Source organism: Rhinolophus sinicus, chromosome 16, assembly GCF_057876585.1.
Source record: "Rhinolophus sinicus isolate RSI-liver-muscle chromosome 16, RSI-T2T, whole genome shotgun sequence".
Taxonomy (NCBI): Eukaryota; Metazoa; Chordata; class Mammalia; order Chiroptera; family Rhinolophidae; genus Rhinolophus; species Rhinolophus sinicus.
This window is the reverse complement of record NC_142516.1, coordinates 128,059,401-128,065,472: the sequence shown is the minus strand read 5'-3', so window position 1 is coordinate 128,065,472 and position 6,072 is coordinate 128,059,401. Positions and strand designations below refer to the sequence as shown.

The 6,072-nt window shown below is 33.5% G+C and overlaps 1 long non-coding RNA gene across 1 annotated transcript in view; it reads left to right on the top strand.

The window, feature by feature from the left end:
* LOC148755106 (uncharacterized) overlaps positions 1-6,072 on the top strand; it is a 183,268-nt gene that overhangs the window by 67,400 nt on the left and 109,796 nt on the right. The window lies entirely within an intron of this gene.

Here is a 6,072-nt window from a genome sequence, read left to right as displayed (position 1 = left end):
TGGCTACCGGAAAATAAGCAGTTGTGCATTTCCTGTGATGCTGAAGAAACAGATTTTATCTGAGGAGTAATTAGCAAAGGATCAGCTCCTCTCCCAGAGCTCTAATTGGCTCTTCAGTAGTTAATAGGTTTAGTTAGTGACCTGCATTTTAGATATTGATGTTAGTTCTCAAGCTCTAGCTACACTTACAAGCACAAAGAGTCGAAAGCAGAATGGAATTTCCCTGACTGGATGGAGAATTTTCTGTATATAAATAGAAAAGCATGCACTTTGCCCAGGTTATCTGGTCCTATTATTTTGCTGTAAGTTCCTTCTTTACCCTTCTAGTTGCACTTGCAGTCACACAAGATGCTTCTTATGTCTGCCTTTAACATGTCCTATTTTCACATCTATTTTACTCACTATAGTCCAAGCTTCAAAGATGATGTAATAAAAAGAGCATTCAAATTAGACAGATCTGAATTTACCAACCCTTTGGTCACTGCACTTTACTTCATCACTTAGTTTCATTCATTATTCATCATTTAGTCTTAGTTTATTTCATCTATAAAATGGAATATTACCTACATCACAGAGTTGTTGAAAGAACTAAATGAGATAATTTAGTGCACTAAAGTGTTTTACAGAATATGTGTGTTAGATAAATGTTGATGGATTTCTTCTTTTCAATTCAACATTCTTCTTTCTCTTTTACCCTCTGTTTTTTTTTTTTTTTAAAGACACATCTTAATGAAATATTCAAAAGGAAGAAAATTAATAAAGGTCATCTTAGTACTGGAAGGGGCTACAAAGTGAGGTGTTATTTATAAAGATGCTCTATATGCATTTTTATCATTATCCACCTTTGATTTCAAATGCAAATATCATGCAAATGCAACTATCATATAAAATAATCCATAGAAAATGCCAACTCAGGAAGTAAGAATTATGGCCTCTGAAATAAACATGTCAATGTCCAAGAAGTCACTTTAAAAACACTTCTGGCTTCCATTAAATCTCTATCCAGTATGAACATTGGCTTATATTTAATACAGGAGAGAACGGGAGGTCATTTGAGTTGTCTCAAAGCATCCAAGAACTTTTATTGCTGTTCTCAGAGTAGAGCCAAGAACTTAATCCTCATCTGTAAAATGAAGACATTTGATTAGACAACTTCCAGCTGTAAAAATTGTATGATTAGCTAATTATTTATTAAAGAGATCTAGCTCTTTAAATTTATCTCACATGAATCAAGTTATGTCAATGGAAGCCTGATGGAACCGAGCCATAAAGAAAAAAGTTTGTTTTGCATTATATCTTGGCGTGTACATAGTATACCACAAAATAACACTACTACTACTACTACTACTAGTTAAGGATATTTTATCCTGAAGTTAATTTTCAAATTTATACAGCAGTCAATAGCTTCCCCTATATAAACTGTGGTTACGAAGTATGGAGAGGGGGAAGAAAAACAGAATAGGGAAGGGTCAGAATCTACTTCTACCATTATTTAGCACCATCTTGTTTCTGCTGGAAATGACAAATGTAATACTTTATTTCCTTCTCTTGATAGCCCTTTTTGTCAGACCGGAACTAACCTCTATGTTTGGGCTGAATTTTTCCCAGCAATGAGCATTTCCATCCAACGTGTTCCACTAAGCGGAGAAAGAAGGAACACCAGATACAAATCTTTCTTCCAACATTCTAACACCATTTTTAGCATTTCTTCAGCAGCATACTGGGTGTGGCTTTTTCCTGAACACCTCCTCAAGCTTCAGACCAATAAAAAACTATTTCCCACCTTGGACATCTGAAACAAATAGGAGGAAAAAACATTAAAAAGAAATGTTTTTTCAGTATCCATTACCTTTCTCTTTTTTCTTTTCCATTACCTTTCTAGAACAAATTAGCAGTGTTGCCATTTCTTCTGATTAGTGGTACTATCTTTTACAGCATTCTAGGCAAGTGTTAGCACCTGGTATTCCTGCAGCCATGCTACACTGAACAGCCACTAGCATTCAATCTAACATTTACACACACTTAGAAGGAACATGGAAAGGTAACCCTAACTGAAAATCTGCATAATCTTTTCCTGTAGGGAAAGGCTCTCACAGTTTTATCTACATGTATATGGACCACCCCATGACAATTAATCTAATTATATACAAATTGTTGTCTACCTTACCATGACTATTTCCTTATGAACCAACACAATTTTCAATGCACGGGAAAGATCCATTTGAAAGAATATTGGACAAGAGAAGTTCAAATATTTCTCAAATATTTTGGGTACATAATTGAATGTAACCATCTTAACATTAGAATCAATTAATCTTTATGAAATTTTATGACAAACTTGCTTATTGGGATTCACAATCAGCCAACCAATCAATAACTTTCATAGCTTCATTTCAAGAGTTTTCATTTTATCTTAAAGCAAAGTAGGACTCTGAACAGAACTGTGCTATATTCTTGGGTAGGTCTGTGAGTTCAAACATGTTTCTGCTGGGATTAAAATGCATGATGAAATTGAAGGATGCTCTAACATACACGTCATTCTATCATCCAACAAATATTTGTCAAGTAACTATTATGCTTGAAAACTGTTCTTATCATTGATTACACTGTAGTAAAAAAAAGAAAAGAAAAGAAAAAATAAAACGGAAAAAATCTCTGCCCTCTTAAAAATCTCTGCCTTTTGTAGACTCTAGTGGGAGTGACAGACATTAGATATTAAAAACCCTAATAAATGTATAATGATAAAAGAATAGGTTGCTGTGAGAGAGAACAAATGTAGTTCTCTAATTTGAATTGCTTTGGGGATGGGGCTGGAGGTCACAGAAGTTCTCTCTCAGAAATGTTTAAATTGAAACCTCAAGGATGAGTAGAATTCAACCAAGAGAAATTTCAAAGGAAGAGTTCTAGGTAGAGGAAACATCAACACCATCTAGCAGTGCTCAGAGACTCATGTTTCACCAACAGAATCAACCATCAGGTGAAATAATTGTTGTATTGTGTTTCTAAAAATTGGAAATTTCCTGGATGACTTCATGGATTTGGATTATCCTTGTGTATGAAATCCACAGTGAAACGCTCTAGTGATTTTCTTGACTGGATAAAATTTGACATTTATAATGGCTAAAAATAAACTTTAGCTAGTAAAAGTTGTCCACCTAATTTCATAGAAATTAAAGCAGCAGCTTCTATTTAAAATTATATTATCAGACACACAGATCTTGCCAATAGGGTCAGAAAAACTTAGGAAATACACAACTACATACCTATAGGTGATTTCAGATGCAAGGAAAGTCTGATATGCTTCCTTATAAGAGGACCACTATGCCGTTCAAAATATTTTAAAATGCTCAGAGAGTCTATAATATTAAATAATTATGTTACTTCTTATTCTGATAAAGCTTTGTAGTTGTGCCATGTTCACAAGTTTCATAGCATTCAGAAACATCAAATTATTTACTAGTTCAAAGTCTGTGAAGTTACATCTCAAATCTCTTCAAAAGACAGAGGTTTTTAGGCTGTAATATATACATACCAATGGAACTGCCAGTTCCTCAATTAAGTTGAAGAAATTGTTGACATTATTTTTATTAACCTCATTACCCTCTTAGAAAAACAGTTTCCAAAGTGTATTCCATAGAACACAAGATTCAAAGGACACTAATACATGTTATTTTAAAAAAAGAGAGATTTCTTAACAGAGTGTGTGGGAAATGCTTAGTTAATCAAAGTGAAAAAAAAGTTTATTGCATAATTCTTCAGACCCCTTAAGATTCTGATGTTCATTGAAACTATAAGAAAAGAGTATTCATTGTGTAATATTTTCTTTTTCCCCATTATTCATGATTTTTTCTTTTTTCTTTATTGGAGAGGCATCATGTTTTTATTGAAAACAAATTGTAATAAATTAAAAGTTAATACATAAACTGATATTCCAGAAAATGTGAAAATTTCCTCATCATTGCCATCCTCATGCCACATTCCCATTACTTAGAAATAAACATAGTTGGCAGTTTGGTAGTATCCTTACAAATCTTTTTCTATGCATCAGTAGACATATAATTAATATCTCAATTATAATGACTAACAGTATATCACAGATATTATCCAATGCTAGTCACTTAGATGTTCTTCATTCTTTTTAAACAACTACTCAGTATTTCGTATTTCTGTGTATCATAATTTATTTAACCATTGATAGACATTTATAACCTTTTTTTAAATTAGAATTCATTGGTGTGACAATGATTAGTAAAATCACGGTTTTCAAGTGTACAATTCTGTAATACAGCATCCATATATCACATTGTGTGTTCACCACCCAGAGTCAGTTCTCCTTCCATCACCATATATTTGACCCTGTTTATCCTCTTCTACTACCTCCCTCCCCCTTGCCCTCTGGTAACCACTAAACTATTGTCTGTGTCTATGAGTTTTTGTTTCTTTGTTTGTCTTGTTGTTTTGTTGCTTTCAGTTTTATTCCCCACATGTGAGTGAAGTCATATGATTCTTGACTTTTTCTGTGTGACTTATTTCGCTTAGCATAATAATCTCAAGATCTATCTATCCATGTTGTCACCAATGGCATTATTTCATTGTAATATTTTCTAGATGCACTTGTGTAATGAATTATTTTCCATGGATCATCAATGAGAATCAGCATTTGGTGGAGCATTCTTTGGAAATGCTTCCCTAATGAAAAAGTTTGAATTAAACGAATAGGGCATATATCTAGAAATCATTTTACATGGAGTTTTATAAAATACTAGTAAACAAAGTCCTGCAAGTTTTATTATTCCAAATGTAATATATAGAAAAAATGATACCAATGAAAATTAATAGTGAATATTAATATCTTAAGACATATCCAGCTGACTTCATGCAAACTTAAATGAGGATATACAGAACCATTATAACATATCAGGATTATCTGTGCTGTACCTACTTTTCAGTGATAACAAAATCCATCCTTTGCTAGAAGCTATTACACTAGGCAAATTTGTTTGTTGCCACTCAGTTACATGTCACAAGGTCTAAAGGGCACATTAGCAGATAGCACAACCATGTTTATCAGTCTTGAATATGTATCTTCCAGTGTTAGTACACAAGGACATGCTCAAAGCTTAATATCTACTCTAGGACTATCTGGCATGGATTTATCAACTATATTTTTTTAACCTTCCCAAATTAAGGAAGAAAACAGTTTCATTTCCAATTAGGATGTAGAAATTTCTGACAAACTCTTGCTCCCATGAAAACAACTAGAAAAACCTGGATAATTTGGAAAGTTATGAATGCAAACAAATCAAAAGAACTAAATACCAGAAGGGGGGAAAAGTCATTCCCCAATAGCCTCTTTCTCTCAACAGGGAATTGAATTTGCCATATCTGAGTATGAACAGAAAACTGAGCATGCCAAAGTTGGATTTCTTCAGGGGGAAGAGAAACAATGCTAGCTTTTAATAGCTGTGCAGAATGGAGTTGACAGATTGAAATCTGGAGATGCCTCAACCACACAGCCAGTTTCCACACATGCCAATTTACCCATAAGACTTTGTTGAGTATTGGGAATCAGAAGAGGCTGGGGGATGAGCTGGAAAGCTAGAGAGAAATCTTCCACTGTCTCATGGTACTTAAAAGTAAAAGTCCTGCTTGAGGGAAGGGCATGCAATAATTTCAAGATAGATGTCATTCTCTTGAAACTAAGAGGAAACTAAAATTCATGAAAACTGATATGTGGTTCTGATCTAACTGAAATCTCATTGGCACAGAATGATCAACTCCTCAAAGGAAAGAACATGTACTTTTTTGGGGAAAATAACATCACCTTCAGGACTTAGAGTTTTATTATGTATATTGTTTGGCATACAATAAAAAATGTGAAACAGGAAAATATGACACATACTCAAAAGAATAATTAACCAATAAAAGCAAGACCCACAAATGACCCAGATATTCAAATTGGTAGACAAAGTCTTTAAAATACTATTATACATATGTTAAATAAAATAGAAGAAGAATGGCCAAAAGGGGGGGAACAGGTGCAGAATTTCAACAGAGAAATCCAATCTTTAT